Source organism: Hydra viridissima, unplaced genomic scaffold, assembly GCF_058129835.1.
Source record: "Hydra viridissima isolate aposymbiotic clone 2 unplaced genomic scaffold, HvirCarnegie_v1 scaffold_18, whole genome shotgun sequence".
NCBI lineage: Eukaryota > Metazoa > Cnidaria > Hydrozoa > Anthoathecata > Hydridae > Hydra > Hydra viridissima.
In genome coordinates, this window is record NW_028324317.1 from 1544534 (window position 1) to 1567286 (window position 22753).

The 22753-nt window shown below is 29.7% G+C and overlaps 2 long non-coding RNA genes and 2 pseudogenes across 3 annotated transcripts in view; 2 read left to right on the forward strand and 2 right to left on the reverse strand.

Annotated features, from left to right (window-relative positions):
* LOC149876754 (uncharacterized) overlaps positions 1-22753 on the forward strand; it is a 250371-nt gene that overhangs the window by 225546 nt on the left and 2072 nt on the right. The window contains exon 3 of the long non-coding RNA XR_016448482.1: positions 21812-21921. This is a non-coding gene — a long non-coding RNA (uncharacterized LOC149876754). The remainder of the gene's footprint in view (positions 1-21811; positions 21922-22753) is intronic.
* The window catches only part of LOC149876765 (uncharacterized), a 111255-nt pseudogene that overhangs the window by 23917 nt on the left and 64585 nt on the right, over positions 1-22753 (reverse strand). The window lies entirely within an intron of this gene.
* On the forward strand, positions 1978-2781 carry LOC149876768 (uncharacterized; annotated as a pseudogene).
* On the reverse strand, positions 2896-5303 carry LOC149876769 (uncharacterized). Its single transcript, XR_016448469.1, has 3 exons — positions 5014-5303; positions 4104-4156; positions 2896-4034 (listed from the first exon to the last, which is right to left on the reverse strand). It is a non-coding gene; the product is annotated as an uncharacterized LOC149876769 (long non-coding RNA).

Here is a 22753-nt window from a genome sequence, read left to right on the forward strand (position 1 = left end):
ATTGTTGTTTTGCGCATTTGTCAAATATCGAGTTACTTAAATTTTATAAGGTATTTAACTAAGTAATTAGCTTAATTTTGAGGAAAGAAAAAATTCTTATATATGTTAAATTCTTAAATCATTGTGTCACATTTTATTATTCTGGTAAAAGGTCTTCATCAAAAACTTGATTACTCTTAATAAAAATAGCTCTATTCTCTTGACCACCATTAAGGCAAAAACGGGGAAGGGAGGTCCTTTATTAGTGTCAAAATATTTAAGAGAATTAAATTTCGAGTAACAAAAGGAATTTTTAGTAAATGGTAGCAAATTACCGTTTATTAAAAACTGTTGAAACAAAGAGGCCATATAAAAATGGTCAGATTAGCGCCATAAATAGTAATGGTCAAATGTTCAGTTATTTATAATTAATTTATTTAGTTGTGTGCATTTAACGTTTTTAAGACAATTTCCTTTTTTAAAGAAACATGCATCAAGGGGATACCAAAAAATTAATAATTCATGTATACTTAACGTTCGCTTTGTATTACTCTTATTAATTAAAGTTCATGTTATAAAAAATATAACAAAAATTTAGCTTTTTTCGTGCATGATGAAGCGTTATTATTTTGTGTCAGTAACTAAAAACGTATTGTTTTGAACTTAGTTATGTCGAGGAAAATGGTTCTGCCTTACACTGATATGAAATATGTCAGTTTTAAATTTCTCAAATAATGTTAAATAATTGGTAAATTATTTTACCTCCGCATACTTTTTATTTTAATTTTACAGATGGTTTAATTTTTTAAATTTAAAGGCGTTTTTCTAAAAGGGTTTTAGTAATGGCTTCGCAACTTTAAATTGTGGAAAACAGCCACCATAAATTAACAGACCGACCATAACCCGTATTACGGGTTGCTTTTTGCTAGTTATGTATTATGGCTACATGCGTTGACGTCACTTTGGTTTTTGAACGTTTAAGTCACAAAAAGCTCAAGAATATTCTTGATTACAAAATTCAACGCTCAAAGCATAACAAACATCTTCTGAAAGTTTAAAAGAAACTCCGAACGTCTTTTGAACGTTCAAAGACGTCTTTTCCGGACCAAATGTCAGCTGGGATATCAGGATCATGTTTATACACATATGGAACTTAATCGCCAAAAAAGGACATCATTGAGCATCTATACTTGCATGCGTTTAGAACGCGTCCAAAACGTTAATTATACGTTTTTTGTACGTTACCGTGCTGGCTAGGTTTTGATACTAACCTTTTTGTCGATCTGGTCATATGATAATACATTTCAGATAAGTTAAATTGTTATTGATTTATTTACTAATAATCCGTGTTAAGGGTTGCTCAGAGCTGTTAAAGTTAATGTTAAGAGAATATTTAAAAGGCACGGTTAAAAGTACTCAGACGCTCGGACTAAGTTACTACAATAGGGCCCCTTTTGGCAATATTGGTATAATAAATTTAAGAAAATATAGAAAAAATTAAAATACCAGTTAAAAAGTAAACAAAATTAGCCTCAAAAATCTATGGGCTAAGGTATTTTGCGCTCCCCCTCTAGATTTCCTTAATGTGGTAGTACACCAATAAAAGTGAAAAAAAAATTTTTTTTTTACTTTTATAATTTAACCAATAAAATCATCGTAGATTTCGAATTTTTATTTGATTTAATTAAATAAAAAAAGCTTCACATGTTAAAACTTGTTTATAATGTATCGGTATAAAATATTTTTTATTTTCCCCCAAGCAACGCTTTGTTTATTCCGTTGTTATGCGCTTCAGAAACAAGTTAAACCATAAAAAAAGCCATGAAATACTTACCTTGTCAACTCTTTTAAGTGCAAAGTTGTAGACTGCAACGACTTCTTGCTAATTAGTTTAGTATAATGGCTTTATTGACGTATTTCGCTTGTTGTTTCAAGCTGCATTCAAATTTTATTATTTATGCTATGGGATATCTTTTATCTTTTTAAAATAAAAATAATATTGGTCAATCAAAGAGAAAACAATTATCAAACAGAATATACAATAATAAAAAAGCAAAATTTCGTGGAAACAGATATACAAAGATTTCTTCTTCAGAAACGAAAACTTTATCTTTTGTTAAATCTGCTACACATTCTGCTTCTTCAAAAAAATTAAATATTGCTGATAGAGATTTTCAGGATTTTCAAAGTACAGATTTTAACTTTGTTATGAACTTTAGTCTGTTGGAAAACGTTATATCGCTACTGAAATGCCCGAATTTGTGTGAAGATAATGTTTACTTAATGTTGGATTCCTCCAAAAAGTATGGGTTAAGTATTGGTTTAAAAATATGTTGTAACAGTTGCAATTGGAAAACTGAGTTTTTTTCATCTGCTACATTTTGTAAAAAAAATTTAATCGAACAATAAGAGCCTAGTAAAAGCAAATGTAGTGGACAAAAACCATTTGATATTAACACAAGTGTCATTGTGGCTTTTCGTGAAATGGGTAAAGGGTTATCATCATCAAAAAATTTTTGTTGAATAATGAATATGAAGCCACCTATGAACAAAAAAAGCTACAATAAAACTTTATATAAACTGTTAGATGTTTATCAGAGTTTAGTTGACCAGAACATGAAAAATGCTGCTAATGAATTAATCCCTGCAGGTGAAACATCAAGAGACATTATGTGTAGCTTTGATGGTTCATGGCAAAAGCGTGGTTTTACTTTAAATAATGGAGTTGTTTCTGCAATTTCAGTTAAAAGTGGTAAATGTATTGACTTTCAAATAGAAACAAAAACATGTAAATTATGTTAATTGATGAGCCTAAAATAACAGTAGGTTGCAATCTACATAACTTTTGTTTTATAAATGACTCAAAGCGCATTTCTAAAGCAGAAAAACAATGTACAAGTATAGTGAAATTAAGATGCAAGAAACTAAGAGCTATACAAAAAGGTTTTTGTGATCAAAGCGAAACATAAGAAGGTGCAGTTTATGGAAGTGGGGAGTTTTGAACAATTTTTTTTTGTTTTTATTTTCAAATTGAGTTTTTCTCAAAATCATCTTTTACAGCCTGGCGACGGAGATATTTTTCAAACCGATAACCGATTTGATCTTAAATTTGGCATACTTGTTTGTAACACATGTATTTGCAACCTCTACTAGAATTATGTTTACAGCTAATTGTGTTCTGCTTTTGTGAGTGATTTTGTGTTCTCAAATATCTCCAAAATTTCCAAACATGACTAAAATGCATATATTTTGACTTTTTTTGCTCAAAATCCAAAACTTTTAGTGTATGTTGTAATTGCATAAGTAAAGGATCACAAGCCAAAATTTTAGTTCAAATTTATTTACGGTTGCTGAAAAAACCGTGTCGCCAGTTATTCATTTTTATGCTTTTGTCTATCAATAATTATGCGCATAATTAATTTTTTTAAACTTTAAAATTTTTACTTTCATTTTAATCATATTATATAATTTATTCACTATTAAAGATTGAAAAAAAAGTTGAAATACAAGATTTTTTTTTTAATGGTATACTACCACCTTGAATATTTGAGTGATTAGTTTACTTTTGAGTTTAAAACTTCGAAATAAGATTACCTTCTTTACCTCGCAAATAAATGAAAAGAGAATACTTTTTTTCTGCAATTTTTTTCCACAACGGAAAAAAGTTTATATCGGAAACAATTTTATGCGCAAGCCTCATAATTTCAATTCCTTAGTAACTTGCGCCACCGAAATAAATTTATGGGGGAAATAAATTTGTACGACAGCGGCACAAAAAATATCATGCTCAAAATACCTACTTCGTTCGCATTGACTGATCAAATCTTCACGCTTGCAAAAAAGTAATCCTCTTTTCACATCTCGCCATTTTTTTGATGAATTATTTTTACGTCATTGGTTCAGTATTTGCAAAGTTTGTTCTCTCATAGTTTCAAATTCTTCTTTTGCATTATCGATTGTTGAGTTATCAACCGAAAGACATCGAGCAAACTTTTGCCAATCATAAGTCAACAAATCAGCAAGCGTTGTAAACACATCTTGTGGAAATTTTTCAACTAAAAGAGGTTTTTTTTTAAAAATCGAAAATCTGTCTCAAATGGTAAACATTAAAAATATTTTATAACCCTTTATATCGTCGAACTCGTTCTCCATGACAACTTCGTCTTTTAAAGCCGTTCTACGAAAAAGAGGTCTGTTAATAGTAATGATAAATTTCAGTAAAACTATATTCAGTTCGTCAGCAAACTATTATTAAAGTTAATAAACAAGTACAAAGAAATAGGTGATGCGTCAAGATACTAAAGAGCAGTTTTAGTAGTGAAACAAATCGTTTGATATAAGACATTTTAGGAACCCCCTCAGTCACTGAAACAAAACTGCTATCCCAGTAAACTTCCTTTTGATGGAATACATTTTATTGACTGTTAAAGTGGCTTGAGGTACGGGGACTCTGCACCTTAAGAACAAAAAAGATGCCAATGATCCATCTTTTCCAAACCAACTGTTTTAAAAGAAACTTGAGCAATTCTGAAAAATGCAGCATTATCTGCACGATTGACATCTGCATAAACTTTTGGCATTATTTTGAAATAATTATTAATAAAGCAAGAAGTTAAAGAACAGTTTTGAAGTTTAACACGCACTTTGAAGCTTTAATTGAAATACGAACTTTTGGTTGAAAGACGTGTTTTCAAAAGGGACATAAGCCATGCAAGTTTTTTTTCTTCTTTTTAACTATATTTATGACAGTTTATTATGTAAGAGGCTTTTCAAAAAGGGTTCCTAATCTGATTTTTGATATCAGATTTCTGGTATTAAACTTTTATTATTCAAGAATAAACTTTTACTATTCAAGATCTGTTATTTGTTAACTTTGTTATTATTCATGTTCTCTCACTTCATCCTGCCTTTGTTATTTGCTTCAGTAAAGTCATATTTTCCTCTTTCTTTCCCCGGCTTTTCTAACTATGAAACTAAAATTATTGATTAATCAGGTAACAAATAACAAGAGTAGAACAGAAGTAGATGACGTACCGGTACATATCGCCCTCTAGTATCTCCATCTTTATGTGAACAGCTGGTTGATCGATAATACAAGCGTTGAATTCTACAGTTTTTCTCGAACTGATAGAAACCAGCAAGTTAAGAATTTATGCAACAGCATAGAAAGCAAAAAAGCAAAAACCCATTAAATCAATGGTTTCGTATAATGAAAAACTAACAACCGAAATCTGCGATGAACCAAACTGAGATCGGTGAGTTCTTGTTTTGGTTGTTGGAAGTTTCACTTAAAAACCTTTCAAGTAAGTTAACTTTCTTGCATTGTTAACTTTTATTTTAAATTAATGTCAGATTGTTTTATTTTTATGTAACAATGGCCGTTGATGAGTAAGAGTCTTAATCAAATAATAGTTGATATTATCTGGCTTAGCAAAATAGTTGGATGGAGTTATATTATTAAAACGAAAAAAGTCCGAAACGAGGTAGCCTGAAAAAGACTTTTTGTCACTGCGTACTACGCGTCCGCTCTAATAATAAAAAGGAAAGTTTTAGAGAATATTTAGAGAACTGTTTAACATTTTGAAGTAATTTGTTTCGCAAAACTTTAGTTATGAGATATAGTTCGTTTATACATATAATTATTTAAAAAAGTACGGTCCTTTTTGGAACCATTTCATTCTGGTGTTTGGGCGGTTTATCCGAACTAAATTGATTTTTGATTTAAAAGATAAAAAACCGACCGTTTTTCATATTTAAAAATCTAATTCTGATATCAGTCTATCTTTTTTTAGGGCTTAGAGATATTTTTTGTCTCTTACTTATGCTATTTCCATTTTTTTTAACGTCAAAATATAGGCATTTTACTGAAAAATTAACATAATAACTCCAGGAGTTCCATTCCCTTCAATTGCAGTATGAAGGTTCTGATGTCAAAATAGGTTTTTAACAAAATGTAGCTATGAAAATAATTACTTTTTAAAAGTTGCTTATTAACTTCAACTGCATGGCTTAATGATACTTTTTTTATTTCTTTTCTTAATATCAACCATGTTTCTTTGACTTCGTAAAAATATTTAACAACAAACATTAAAATTTTAAAAATTTTAAAAAGTTTTACTTTTATAATAAATAGTATAGTTTAAGGCATAAACTATTTATTGTAGAAATTATCTATTATCAAAATCTAATTCTTATTATGACACATTCAAGCAAAAAACTCTATTCACTGTAATTAATACATAAAATTGAAATGTAATTAAAATTTTCGTTCGAAATATGTCTCAGCAACCGTCATGTGGAGCAACATTTCATATTTACAACAAACCCTCAAAAGCTGCACAACGCATTACTAGTAGAGAGTTCGGACTAGTTTGGGTTCGGTTCGGTATCAACACAACTGTTTTTTTATTAGTTACAAAGCTTTACATTGACAATGATAAAACACAAATAAATCAAAGTAATATTAAGTAGTTAAAGCATTGAAAATTATTTGAAATAACTTACAATTCATTTATACTGCAACTTCAAATGTTCAAAAAACAATTCAGTTGCTTATAGCTAATAGCTGCAGTTAAAGTTCACAAAACATTAAAACAGTAACTTTCTGAACACAGATAATGGTAGCTTAAGTAGCCTACTGTCAGTCTAGTAATCAGGCCTGCATGCTGTATTTGAGAAATATTAGCATTTCTAATGTTTCTTAGTTTAGGCGTGCCCTGCGCTCACTCATCGTCACCCCACACACTGAAACACTCTTTCACTGGGAGTACTTGTACCAGGAATAGTCAACAACTTTCTACCAATCAATGGTATCATTGGAAGCTTATGTTCACGCGGATTGTCTTTCCAGAGTTGCAATGCATCACACGCTGTCACGGGCAATGGCAAGTATTTGTCAAATTCATGTCTTATGTCATTACGGTCGTCCTTAGACAATCTAATGGCAGCTGTTTTAAAGTCTGCAAGCAAATCATACAATTCAGGGTCAGCTTTATTCTTCTTTGAAGGAGGCAGTTGATCTGAATGACTGCGTTCACTAAAGCTGTCTATATCTGTAGTACCTGAGTCCTTGCGCATCACCTGATTTGGTGAAGAAATAATTTTGCCTACCATACTACGCAGTTCTGAATGAACAAAATTGCGATCTTCTGTATTGACGAAATACAAATATTTGTAAGAAGGAACAGTGTGTGTTGATAGCTTGTGCAAAGGATGAATAATATATTTTTCATTCAAGCTGGACAGAAAAGCTGGCTTCAAATCACGCATACTGTCACTGTCTGAGCCATTGATCTTACAGACTGACCGAAGACAAAATAGCATTGGCCATACATCAATGGACGTTGGCACATAGTCATGTGACAATTGCACAGTAGCCTTGTGAAAAGGATGCAAAAGTTCTACAACGTAATACAACAATTTTTCACTAACGTTATTCAGTTGCTCAAGTTTGTCAAACTGCTTTGAATAAGCAAGAATGGACTTGATAAGATCTAACTGGCATAACAATGATTGCAAAAGAAAAACTTTACTATTCCAACGAGTTGCAGTATCCTGTTTTAGAGTGTGATTTAGTTGCTGGTTTTTACCACTATGGGGGAAAAGTAGTCCACCATTTCCTTTGAAGTCTTGATCATTTCATGAACTAAAGTAGCACCAGGGGACTTCAAAGCCTTTTCAACAACTATATTCAGATTATGACCTGCACAGCCAAGTCTAACATTGTTGCGATAAGCCGAATTTATATCACTTTCTTTGTCAGTCACAAATACCGAATTGTTACTTCTTATTGTCTGAGGGAAAAGTTTTTTAAGTATTTCAGTTGTCATTATTTTTACGGCAATGTCAGTTTAAGACTCACTAAACTCAAATAATCCATCACGTTTACTTATAAGGCAATGACTACTGTTAATGTAATGTGATGTAAAAGTCTGATAAGAGTATTTTAGAATATCATTGGTCCAGTGATCAGTTGTTATTGCGATATGAGTAACTCCAGCAAGTTCGTGTCTTAGACAGCGTTGTTTGATCACACATAATATCCTCAGGTTGCACTGATCTATACTTCGATCCAATATCAATCATTGTTTGAGCAAAGTGACGGTACCCATCATCGTGAACACGCAAGAATGGCTGAATGTCTTTAGCAATTATCCACACGGCTGCACGTTGAGCATTTTCAAGTATGTGTTTAGGAGCCTGTAAAGTATAAAGCAATAAACATTAGACATTAAATACATAGCAATACATAATGGCCTTCTTTTTGTACTACAAAAAACATTGTATTTCCAAAATATTACTTACAATTTGTAATAAATATATTTTGCTATCATTGTTAGCAAGTAACAAGTGAAAAGTTGTGAAAAATTGTGTGCTATATGCAATGTCTGAGAAATGCAGGTGATTATTGATTAAATTACATACTTATAAAACTAAATAAACATATATGCAGTAAATCTAGCAACGAACCTAATCCTCTACTTCAAAGCAACGGAAACGTGTCCAGCATTCACTCTTTGTCCATGATGCAGGTACTAAGTGAGCCGCTCCGTCTGTAATCAATTTCTCCTACACTTATTTAGTCCATTTACGAGTAATTCCTGTTACTCATTATTACTAAAATATTATGTAATTATCGTAATCAATAATTACTAAGATATGAATAAAAACTTAGAACATTAACAGCGCCTCAATATTACAAATGTTTAAAAAACAACATTTCGATTTTGGTTAGTAATTTTATGTATTGTAGACTTATCGCGAGGTTAGAATTATTTTGTTCGATTTCCCATTTTAAATGTTAAGAGAAAGTTTTTTATTTTTTTCTAAAAGTAAAAATTAATTAAAATTTTTTGCTTAGTTTTTAATAAAATAATATCATACGCTTTAAGTGATTTCTATACAAATTTTTTAGAAAATTTTTATAGAAATTATTTAAAGCATAAGTTATTATTTTATTAAATTCTCTAAACAAATTATTTAGAAAAAAAATTTGAAAATAAAATATATTTTAAAAGTAATTATTACTTACTAAAATTACTAACTCATATTCTCCCAACATTTAAAATGAGAAAACAAAATAATTCTAACCTCACGGTATGTAATGCATTAGGCAATGTATTGTGTTACGTATAATGTTATGTATTGCAGAGATATGCGAATTAAGAAATTTTCACTTTTGCAAACCTCTATTTGGCTTGGTTAAGCTTAGGACAGTTTGTTTGATTCGGTTCGTTCCCAATAATTTTAAAGTTCGGGTTCGGTTTGGTAACAACTAGAGATAAAATAATCAAGGTCGATGTGATTCGAAGTCGAAGCTTTGACGTCGCTAAAAGTCGTGTGTGAACGTGTTTCGAAATCGTTAAAAGTTGCATAAAATTTAATTAAACGGTTCTCAAAATCGTGTCAGTTCAAATAAAGTATATTTTCGCGGTTTTAAAAATCGTAAAAGCTGTATAAATACGAAATGACTCGTTTTTAAATTGTTTAAAATTTCTAACGGCTTTCGAATTCGCTTCTAAATATATAACTTTCTTCGAAACCGTTTGAATAAACGAAACGAGTGCATACAAAAAGTAAACAAACGAACATCGCGTGACTTCGTTCAAGTTTTAAGCTCAATAACTTCAAGTTCAAGTTCTATAAACAAAAAGTTTTAAGTGAAGTGAATTGATAAGCTATATTTTAAATTGAACTTGTATAAGGCTGTACTAGTACTATTTTACTGTTCCCTTCTATTCTGCTAGACTCCTACTCTATCCCTTAGATTTGGAAAAAATTACAGTCAATGAAAAGCTACCTATGTTCATTTTCAAAGACATCGATATAAAGTAAAGTGAAGCGATAAATAGTTTGGTATATGCTAGTATCTAATATCTGCCCTTCTAAGTTCTAATTTCTAAATAATAAAAATTTGAAGTATACACTACAGTAACATCACAGAAATACAGAATCAACAAAAGAAATACTAAGACCCTAGCATTAAAATGAAAGGGTCTTAGTATATCTTTGCAAAATCCCATTCATTAAACGTGTGAAAAAACTATTTGCATATTGTCGATTATCTAATCTAAAATAATCCTAACATGCCATCCTAGTAAAGAATATTTAGTTTTCCGTTTCCAGTCTTTCATTCTCATTTTTTTGTGCTTTTAACAGCCACAAACCTCTATGACTCTATGTTTGAGTAACATTTCTATCCCTATTGTGAGGAGGGAGAACTAAAATAAAAACGACGATCAATAAAACACAAAATGATTCACCAACTCTTTACATATATAACTGATAAAGCGTTAGAAGATAAGTTAAATACAACTGTGGAAAAACGTAAACACGAAGACGCGTAAATGATAAAGCAAAAAAGAATTAAGTTAAAAACAACTGAGAAAAGACGTAAACGCGAAAACTCGTAAATGATAAAGCGATAATAAGAAAAGTTAAAACAACGATCGGAAAAGACACATAGAAGATGACTCGTCCACTCTTCACATAAATAAATGATAAAGCAAAATGAATTAAGTTAAAAACAACAACTGAGAAAAGACGTAGACGCGAAGACTCGTTAATGGTAAAGCGACAATTAGAAAAGTCAAAAACAACGATCAGAAAAGACTCATACACGATGATTCACCGATCTATCACGTAAGTAAACGATAAAACGGAAAGAAGAAAAGTTAAAAACAACTGAGAAAAGACCTAAACATGAAGACTCATCAACCTGTCATAAAAATAAATGAAAAGATATCGCAACTGGAAAACAAGCAAAAAACTATAAAAGCTCAAAAAAAGAGAGTCTTAGAGATTTTGGAGTGAATTAGAGAAAATTAGATATAGAGGGATTAGAGCGACTGATGAGTACGGTCGTCTCTTTATTAGAAGAGATTTAAAAGAGGATTTTAAGAGAAAAGAGTTTTAAAGAGATTTAAAGAGGATTTCAAAGAAGAGAAAGAATTTTGTAATAAGAAGAATACTTTGATGAAAAAGCAGTTTTATAAGCAATTGGATAAAAGAAGAAAAGAAGAAGATTTTAATCTTGATTGCTGGAGAATAACTAGATGATTTAATTAAAGAAGAGATATTTGTAATAAAAGAAGCTATAAAAGAAAGAGGAGTAATTGATATAAACAGTATTGAACACTGCATGAAGCGTAAGAGAATATTATTTGTATTATATAAAAATTATAAAATAAAGAGTGCTAACCACTACAAAATAGCACATTTGTGGAGTTTTATTATATTATAGAATATACTGAAGACAGCGATTAGAAAATTAGCCCTTTTTGATTAAACCTTGCCCATTCCTAACCAAACAGTTCCCAAACCCACCCTTACCTAACCAAGTACTCCCCAGACCATCAGCCTCGTTCCCAACCTCCGTATACCTAATCCAACAACCCTAACCAAAAGTCAAACCATGATGCTATAAAATAGCCCTCGTTTTTACGGTATTTTCATATTTGAAGAAAGCGTTTTTCAATATCTGATACAAAGTTACATTTTCGCACTTTTTTTATCATTTCTTGATGAAATTTCTTGGAATGAAATCATTTTCAATAAAATATTAAAGATTCAACATTTTTATGTAGTTAACTCTTCAATTCATCTTCAGGAATATTTTTTATGTAATCATTGTCATTATGAACATTTGTCGCTTCTCTTTCGAAAGAAATACAGCAGATTTAGCCATCTATTGTCAAAGCGTAAGCGAGTGTTTTTCTCAATAATTGATATCTTTTTAGTTACAGTGATTGTATTTTTATTACTTTAAAGTTATCTATTGTAAATAAATTACTTCCTTTCAATAATCTGAAATAGGCTCATTTTCACTGTTTTACAAAGTGATAGAAACATTACATATATATATATATATATATATATATATATATATATATATATATATATATATATATATATATATATATATATATATATATATATATATATATATATATATATATATATATGTAATGTTGCATACAAGACAATTAAAATGTTGTATATTCTTGCGCATGAATTGCAAACTACATATCCATCTCCAAATGTTTCTCCATAAGTTTGCAAGTCACTAAGCTTTTTGCATCAGAAATAAGTTCAGATTCCTCTGGAAGCTTCTGCTTGTATTGGCTTTGGCCAGAGGAACCATCACAGCCCCATTTACTATTTTTGAATTCAATAATGTACACGGAATCTATATTCAGAATTCTAGCTACAGTGTGATCCAATAAATCTTGCAGTTCCAGAATTTTCGCATGTTTGTTCGTAATTTCTTTAGCAGAAGATGGTGGATAGCAGGTCAGTTTAATTTCAATAATTTTGTAATATGGTGGGAATATGGAACAGTTTCGTTCATTTGTAACCTTCCTCATGTACTATTATTGTGCTTATGTTAAATCTTAATCAATAAACACGCTGAGTGCTTCTTCGTCCGTTAGCATATTTTTCTGGCTTGCGTTTTCCATAAAACTCGATATTAAGTTTTTTTTGTCTTTATCAGCAATCCTTATTGATTCCACAAGTTTTGCTTCTGCTTCTTCTCCCATTGAACCATATAATACACCTGAAGATATGCATTAAAGATGTGCTCGAATCCATATTCCTTAAGCAACATGGAACTTTTTCTTTTTTTGCTGGATTCTGACGAATCTCCATAAGACACGCACGGTCCTCCGCGTTTTTCAAAAGAGGTAGATAGCATGAAGTCGGTAATTGCCTCTTCTGAGTTAGGTAAAGATACACAATATTCAGAATCCAACCAATCAGTGTTCTTAGATAAAAAAAAAGCTTCCTTTTTCCGTGACGCCTGTATCCATTGTTTATTAAACGACGGAATAATGTGGCTTTGAATATAACTAATGATGAAACACAAGTGGTCCTCAGAAAGTTGATAATTTTCTTTTAAAATTGTTGACAGTCTCTCAACTGTCCTTCCTCCAACAATACTGGAAAGCAATAATTTACATTTCGGACACTTAAAAGTTGTCATTTTAACAAGTCACAAAAGTAATATACGTAATATTCAATAGTCAAACGAGTCGGTTTAATTTCCGCTGTGTATTTGTTATACCGATATAAATGTTTCAACTCTTTATATATTGGCAGTGTACATTCACCACAAAATGAGTGCAAAAATACAAGAATGCCATGGTATCAATAAAAAATTGATAATAAATTAGAAAACATATACCAAGCTATTGTTATAAACGAACAAAATTTGAAACCGCGTAAAAAGCGGTTTTCTGTTTTTTTTACTCTTATCACTTTTTTCTCAATAATTTCGGAAACCGCACGTTTCTGCAACTCATTCTTTTAGATGTTTTTAATAAATGCATAGGCTACAATGCTATATTAAATGTAAAGCGTGGGGAAGCGTGGGTAACTGCCAAAAGTCTCTGTGAACTTGAGGAACTTTTTTTTTTTTTCATTTATTTTATTGTTCAAATAATTACTCCAAAACTGAACCATATAAGTAAAAATGTATAATTTTCTTAAAATATCCATAAGATGAGCTGTTCAAAAATGTATAATACTTTATATTTATTCCCAGAAAGTTTTATGGAAAATTAACTTTTAAAGTGAGGAAACGAACAGGTTTGAATTGAACATTCACAAAAGTAATAAACAGTAGGGCTTCAAAATTATTTTTTTTACATAAAATTACGTGAAATTCCTGCATTATAGTAATGATTGAATATTAAACTATTGAATAAAATTGAAATATAATGACAGTAGCGACATTAGTAAAAAACATTTATGATATGCTGTTGTTCAACAATTTTCCACAGTGCGGCGTGCGATGTAAAAAAGACGATGTAGCATTTATACTCACGGGTAACCTTTCTCTACCGCAAGGTATCAATTTTATACAGCACTTTAACATTTCTATACTAAAATGGAGAAAATCTATTTAAAGTAGCGAATCTATGCCAAAATGTAACATAGCTATCAATATTTGTAACAAATCTACGCATCAGTCTGATCATCATCATCATCATCATCATCATCATCATCATCATCATCATCATCATCATCATCATCATCATCATCATCATCATCATCATCATCATCATCATCATCATCATCATTATTATTATTATGTAGAGTTTTCTTATAATTTTGTTAAACGTCCAGAAGTTCAAAAGAAATGCCTGTCCTGTTACTATAAGACAAGGATGACTCATTAAAAAATAAACTTAAACAACTTCACTACTTCAATGAAAATAATTTGTATCTGTTTGTTCATTTCCACTTCAATGCAGCCAGAAACTACAACTCCTGGTTCGCAGTTTATTTGATCCTTTTAAAAAATACACAAATACAGCTTGCGACTCATGGATGGAAATACACCCTTGCTCATCAATTACAATTTCGAATATAAAAGCCATTTCGAGTGAACTTGATTTTTTACCTGCATTCACTAACGAAAGACCAAATTCGGAACCCTTCTAGGGAAAGTTTAATGTTAAGTATAAATCATATCAGAGAAAAACAAGCCAGAAATTAATTGCTCAAAAGATTTATAGCCATATTGTCATATTTTCATCTTCACAACTAAAGATTTGAGATAATTCAAAAAAAAACTGAAGTATGAGAAAGAGTTAAATGAAAAGGGAAACACACCAATTTTAACAGATTCACCAATTACGAGTGTTTTTTAAAAAAAAAAAAGAATTTGCAAGCAAGAAAAGTTAGGTATGTAAGATAAAAAGAAAAAAAAAATGCTTGACAAATATAAAGTTTGTGATAAGAACGAAAACCAACCAAAAATTTATATTTAATGTATTTTTATAATTAAATTTATAAAAATGTATTGATGTTTTCAGTAGAGCAACCAATTATAACACAATTATAGCTAACTAACCCCGGTCTCCCCTAACTCGTTACAACTTGCACGATACGGATAATTTCAGTAACACAACCAGGAATTTTTGTCAAGGGGAAGAGAAATTGAAGTTTCAGATTTCTATTTAGGTCTTTACTTAACTAATAGAGTTTTTTTAAATAATAATAACAAAGAATTATGGGTGTTTTACATAGTGATAATTCTTTTCTTTTTTTTATTATTTTTTTTTTATTTAAGAAGTTATAAATCATTTTCAGCATTAAAGCAGCCTTTTATAAAATTTTTCTCTCAACCAAAGTTATAGAGTATTGTAGAAAACGTAAAGAATTTGAGCGTAGCTTTTAAGTGTCGGATTTGCTCCCAAAGGTGCGAACTTTATCCACATAAATTAGTTCTCTTTGTTTTTAGACATTAATTTCATACTACTTAGTAAAACATTAAAAAAGCGATAATACTAAACACAAAATAAGGAAAAAAAATTTTCTTTTCAACAAAAGATTTACTAGTATGCAATCAAAGCCTCTTGGTTGCGTTACTGCTTGTCTCCTTTCATATATCTTACAATTGAGTAATTTTAAGTATCTCTAGAATTCAATTGCAGCCACTTAAGTGCTTCTAAAAAAATGACCAAATCACCCGAAGATTTCCATAACTATCAAGCAAATCATGAAGCATCTCCCTTTCCATGCATTTTAATTTTATTATTTGAATTGAATTCAGAAAAGAACTTTAAAAAGTATAGGTTGGTCAACATTGATGAAGATTCTATTCTTCTTGATGCTCCTCTGCTAACCTCATCACCTAGCGCAATAAGTATGAATGATGGATCTGCTAGAAAAGTGTAGGTCTCTGATTTGATGCAGCTGCCAGCAACTCAGTGAAAATGGAAGGATTTCTTATCAGGATCTATTAAGTATTGAATAAATATCCCATAATGTTAACCTGCAGACATGTACGTGGACTAGGAATGGTTTGTTTAAAATAAATTTCTAAACTACAATCATAGAGCAAATTCATTATTATAAAAAAAAAATTCTGCAAAAATTGAACAAATGACAAATTAATAAAAGAATTAGATTTGATATGAAAGTATGTAAAATCAATTTATTACTACTAATTTTGCATGTATATTATTAATTGAAAATAATTTTACCTTTGTGCCCACTTTTGATTTTATATTGAACCACACTGTTGAATTATGGCTTTTGTAAAATTCTAAATGCTTAAAAAAATATTAATATACATTTTCTAAAAAAAAAAAAAACATCTTTCAAAATTGCATTTAGAGATATTTCATGCATCCAAATAATAGCTACGTCAGCAACTTTACAGAGATCTCTAAATATAAATAATTATATGTTTATTAGAGTAGTCAATGAGAGATAAATTAAATTATTTCAGAACTAATTTTTTACACAGAATATTTTACATATCAAGTTAATTTTCATAAACTAGAGAGTATACTTAACAACCAAAAAAAAATACTGTAAATAAAACTTCTTAACAAGCATACTAGCACACTACCTTACAAACTCTACTTTATTAACATACTAGCACACAGTTTGTTTTTTTAGCTTTTGTTTGCAAATTTTCTGTTTTCTGCTCCACTTGGTACAGAGTTTTTTTTGATAAATTTAGTGTATATAGTTTATAGATTCTTAAAAAATATCAAATAAAAATTATACTTAGATAAATCCTTACCTAACAGCAATTTAATATAATAAGTTAACCAGGGGCGTGTACAGAAATTTTTTTGGGTAAGTCGCAATTTTAACCCCTCCCCAAAAATGTTAAATTTTAGCATCCCCCCCCCCCCCCCTTCCTCATTGACAAACGCATATATGAGGTAAAACAGGTTAGTAATCGCCCGATATTTTATCGTACATGATGCTAACCATTATCAAGCATCATCGCTTCGCACGCTATCTTTTTTTAGAAGAAAATGATGATAACCATAGTCAGCACCAACGCTTAACAATTACACACGACCTATTCTTATATAAAGCAAAAAAAATTGTTTAAAAAACGCTCTAAATTTTATGTTTAAGAAATGTTTGATAAATACATACCAAACAGGGTGTATGTACTGAGGGAAGTCCGAATTTAATTTTTAATGTTTAAAACCCTTTCTTTCTTTTTATATTGTTCAAAATGCAAGTAATTAAAAAGATACACAGCTTTGTATAAAATAATTGGGGATGTCCATTGATATATTTTGATATATGCTTGTTGTTAATTATGGTCTTTTCCTCCTGATGATAAATAACAATAGAATTTGACTAAAACTTTACTCAGGGTGTAATTGAAAAGGGAAGTCAGGAATTTGTTCTCTAAGAAATAATAACTTTTATTTTTTTTGAATTAATAAAAGAAAATATTTAAGAAATGAAATACTTAATAGCTTAATAAAAAAAAGGTATGTCCATTTAAGTTTCTTATCAATTTGTTTAAGTCAAAAATTAAAACAACCTCCGTTTCAATATATAAATCGTTTTTTTAAATAAACTTCAGACCGTTCTCGATTTGACAAGCACTATAATAAAATACCAAACCGTAAATCTAACTGTTATCCCGGATTAATAACTTCTTACCATCCGTTCGAACAATTAACCTTGTATAGTTTGCTTAATTATAGCTTTAGTTTGCTATAATTATTCGCTCTGTTTGCTTTTATCTACCGACGCATCATATTTATTCAACAAAATATTGAAGTTATGAATATATATATATATATATATATATATATATATATATATATATATATATATATATATATATATATATATATATATATATATATATATATATATATATATATATATATATATATATATATACATATCTTGGGTATGTCCAGCGACGTAGCAGACATCCCGTAGACACGCCCCTGTTAACATTATAAATATTTAAGATACTATAAAAACTTTATTATGCAGCGTAAATAACAAGTATAGCTGGTAAATTTAGCCAGAAAAACATTGGGCCTATGTCATAGTGCCACAAACATGGTTGAAAATATGCTTTTGTCAATCTTTTAAGGAGTTTTCTATGATTGATCTGATTTGGTTCAACATTCTCAACTTAAAAAAACTCAGCTGTTAAAATAAAGAGAAGGATTTTGGTGTCGAAAAGTTGATGCAACCGGCTGCAGTGCAATCTAATGAATGTTTTTATACAACCATTGAACCAGGAAAAGTTCAGAAGTGAGAAAGAATAGAACTTAAGAAGTCTCGCAAAACATTAACAAAAAAAAAGAAGCTTCGTTGGAAAAAAAAAGTCTGTAATACAAATTGCATTTAGGGGTTCCTTAAAATGGCTTAATTTTGTTTTGAAATCACTCAGTTTTCTGCGAATAAGCTTTTTATTTTCGGTTGTGTCAAATCAAGGCGGTAGATTTCCTTCATAAAGTTATTTTTCCAATTCTTTTTTATTACGTAAATCTACGGAATAAAAAATAAAAATTTGAATGAAACATCTAGGACAGTTTTTGGCTTTAGTAAACATTCGACCAAAAGTCAATTCTGCGGTCGATCCAATGCACCAAATCGCAATATGATCTGTTTATTTAACACAATTTTTTAAAAAATTTTAAAATTGACTAAAATTTATTTGCAAATTTAAAACAGTATTCTAAACAAATTGTCCATACGTTTTTCAAAAAATACGTATACTTTCCCAAAAACTGTTACGCAATTCGTTACTATTTGTAGAGCGTGGACAAACAAATTCCTCGAGTAATTAATTTCATTGAAATTCATTGAAATTCATTGAACTTCAATGAATTTCAATGAATTTCAATGAATTCTATGAATTTCTTAATGAACTTCTTTGAAAACCTGACGTTCTTATCTTAATCAAAAGATTTAATAATTATGTCAATTTTAAAAAAAAGATCAGCTAAAAACTTAACGGTTGTTAATAAAATCAAAAAAGGTTGTTAAAAATTTTATATTAATTTGAGAGCATTCTATTAACGCGTGATGCCAGTCTTCTTTTATCACGCTTTAAAACGTTTCAAAACTGAACACAAATCCAAACCAAAAGAATGTTTTGTTTTCATCAAACGATACAAACTTAACATTAGAAATGAGATTTTCAGACAGTTGCACCCTGTTTTATTTCTTTTCAATGTTTTACTTTGTTTCAATACAAAACAAGTAATTAAGTCGATTCGTTTCGATAAGATAAGGTATCATCATTTGATACACAAACTGGTTTTCTATTTGCTTAAGTTTTTACATGACTACAAGATACAACTCTCTGTTAACGTGGTATAACCTACATTAGAAATGTTGATTATAAAAGACGCATTAGGCAGCGCTACAGAAAACCATCTGTTATCATTATTCTTATGGAGACTGGTAATCAAACGTGGAACCAAGTGCGTTTCTGGAATTTTCGCAACGTTACACTAGTCATTAATTTTAAAAGAAAAGTTACGCAATAAATTTTTCCATTGTTTCAGCAGGCGCCCGTGAACCACCTGCTAACTGCAATTTTGAACAGTATAAATTGATTGAGTAACGCAGTTTTCGTTCTCTTTCGAACTTGCAACTTGATGCGACTCGTGAAGTAGAAAATCTTCAAAGGAGTCCAAAATGATTTCACAACGCATAGCACTCTCGTTGAATTAGACTTTTCATTTGTGACATCGGATTGAAGCTTTTCTTCATGTGAGTTCATCTTTACTTCAAATATCGTTTTTTATGATGTTAATGATAATTTAAATAATTTACACGTGATTTAAAAGAATTTATATTTTGGATTATTTAATTTTCGAGGTAAGCGAACAAAACAGTCGCTTTAACTCATTTATGACGGTTTCAATCTTAGTTTGTTAATGACATAGATTTTTTTTTTTTTTTTTTTAATATTAAATCTTAACTATAAAATGTTTTATTTCCAACTACGATGATCTATTTTTACATGTACAAGTTTTATACAAACATACGATAAAATAAAGCGGTGCTTCGCCTAATCTGAAACAGTAGCGTCGCGTGCTTAAATGAAAATAAAAATTGTCAATGTTGGAATAAATTGTTACGATAGCTTACTAATTTATTTTCCGAGCTGACATTTTAAACAGAAAAGATTCTGAAAGAAAATGTTTTCCGAAGCAAAATCTGTGAGTTTTTTTTTAATTTGAAAACTTCAGTGGATAATGAAAGAAAAACGTTTAATCATTTCAACTACTTCTCTTAAATATATGCTGACTCCTTTGCCCTCATAACTACGCTAAAGGAATAGCGTAATTTTAATTCGAAATTTTAATGCGTAAATTAAATTCGAGAGGCTAGTTTTAAAATTATATTTTAACTTAGAAGCACACTTCATCCGAAGTTTTCTCAGCTCTTTCCAATATACAGGAATTTATGGTTAATTCTGTTACTCTTTTTATGATATACCTTTAACTGGCTATTTTAGAGTTCTTGCGGTGTTTTGTTGTAGTTGTAAAAGAAGCTGTGAAGTGAAATAATGAGAAAATGCGAAGTGAAATGATTAGAAAAAATTAGGTTATCTAAAAGTTGGCTAGTATAGATCTGATTTAAAAATATTATTTTAACGTTGCATTTAGTGAAAAGTTTGAACAGCTCAACAGTTATCAACAGCTCAGTTATCAACAGCCATCGGTTTTGAATGTACTTGCTGTTTGTTAGTGCTTCTTGCATTTTTTCCTCGCAATTATTTTAGGTAACTAAGGTTCCTCTTCTACAAAGTTTCATTTTGGTGCTTAGTTTAACATTCTTGAGCATAAAAGTTTATCTATCTGGAAAAACTAAGTCGCAAAATTATTGTAACACGCCCTCATGATGGTAAACAAGTGGGTAAAGAGCGAATGATGCGATAAATCATCCTAAATTACCTTATTGTATCAAAAAGTTAAGTAAAATCACTCATTAAATCTCTTAAATATTAAATAACGATATACTCATTCAGCAAGACGAACACTATTAAAAAAAATTCACTTAGAAACATGCCTACCCTAATCTTACAAAGTCTACCATTTTTAAATCATGATGTTTAAGATAGCTCAAAAATTCCAAGAATTCAAACAAGATTTTGCGCGGGAAATTTTAAAGTGAAACTAAGGGTCTTTTTAATGATCACGCTGCGAATTTATCATTTGGCAAATTTTTCTCCGAATTTCTTAATAGAAATTACATGAACTACTTTTATAACTCAACAATTAAGCTCCATAATGGTAATAAATAGTATAATTATTATTAAACACAAATTACACAGATATTTAAAACAAGCGACTTCAAAGCCAACCAGGTATGCCTGAGATTTAAAAAAATCCTGAAAGGAAATAAATCTTTTTCAAACTCTCTTATGATGGTTTGCTTAATTTTTTCTGCACAAGTATTGCCCATTAAACAAGATTTGAGGATTAATTTAAGGATTCCAAAGTGTACATCAGCAAGGTCTACCTGTAGCCTGAAGTTTTAAATGATATTTTATAAAGGATTTAGTAAAACATGAATATCTACTCCTCTTTCATTGTTTGCATCTTTACCAGAAGTCGCCAATAAAATCATCCAAAATGACAACATTGCAATGCCTTAAGATATTTCGCTAAATAAGCAGAAAAGAGTTAAACGGTTTATTTCATGTAAGAGATGCTTTCTTCATATTCTCTCTGTATTTACAATATAACAGTTAGGTATGGTTTTTAAATTTATGTTTTGAAAAAAAGAAGTATTAATCTGTAGTTAAGTTGTTTAGCCGTTTTGGTTTTATGTATTTGCTCCACTATGCAGATAAAGTCTTAAATTTTTAACTTAAAACTATTTGGAATAGAATGAAGTTTTCCTTGTAAAGGTCAATAACTGGTTTTTATAAAATCTAAAATTTAGATTTTGTTTAAGGTCTAGCAATACAAAAGAAAAAAAGAATTAATTTAAATAGTTATACAAGAAGTTAAAGCCACTTTTATTTTTTACTAAACTATTTAAGAAATAGATCTAGAAAAATACTAAGAAGTTCTTACAGATTTAGGTACCGAAGAAATTAACACAACACCCACTTCAAGCTTAAATATAAAGAAGAATCATAACATTGATTTGAAAACGCGAAGGCACTTAAAGTTGAAGTTTGCAAAGGTATTTCTTTTAGTTTTAAATTATTTTTCTTTTTCTCTTATTTGAAATCACAAATTGATTAAAGTTAGCAAAAATATTATTTAGCAACATTGCTGGAAAAAAATTATTTACACACCTTTTTGTTGTGAATTCTTGAGAACTTCTTGGAAGCTTCTGATAGAATTTAGCCATCTATTCTTTATTTGAAAATTGTATTACATTATGGAAATCTACTCACAACTGAGTAAATGGAGGGTGTGGTGGAAGACTTCAGATTTTTAAACTTGTGATTAACTTTGGAAATAGAATTCTTATCTTAAGCAATTGCAGGCTTGTTTTCCTTGAAATCTTTTAGTGTTTTTAGATGTAAATGTACTTCTATACTTTTAATTTATTCTAAATTCTACTTTAATTCGAAATTTTATCATTAGTTCTTATTTTAAAAGTGAAAAATATTTTAAAAGAATTTGCCTAACAACGATATACTAATTATGAATAGTAGAACTTTAAATTCTGATAAAAAAAAGCAGACCTATGTCAATGAAGGGACTATTTTAGCTGTTGGTTACACTTATGTAATAAACTTATGTAATCTCATTTCTCACTTATTTCAATTTGTTTAATTTGCTCTCTAAAAGCGCTCTGTACAGGTTGTAATTTTATTTTGTTTTTATTTTATAGTTTGGACTGTTTGCTCACTTTGTATAATTTTTTATATTTTAATACTTACAGCAGTACACTTATATTTTTGAACTGTCAACTTTTAGAAATTTGATTTTTATTTCTTCAGACATAGTTGTCTTATTTTTCTTTAGGGAGAATCCCTTCAAATTATTAAGATTTTTATCTAACT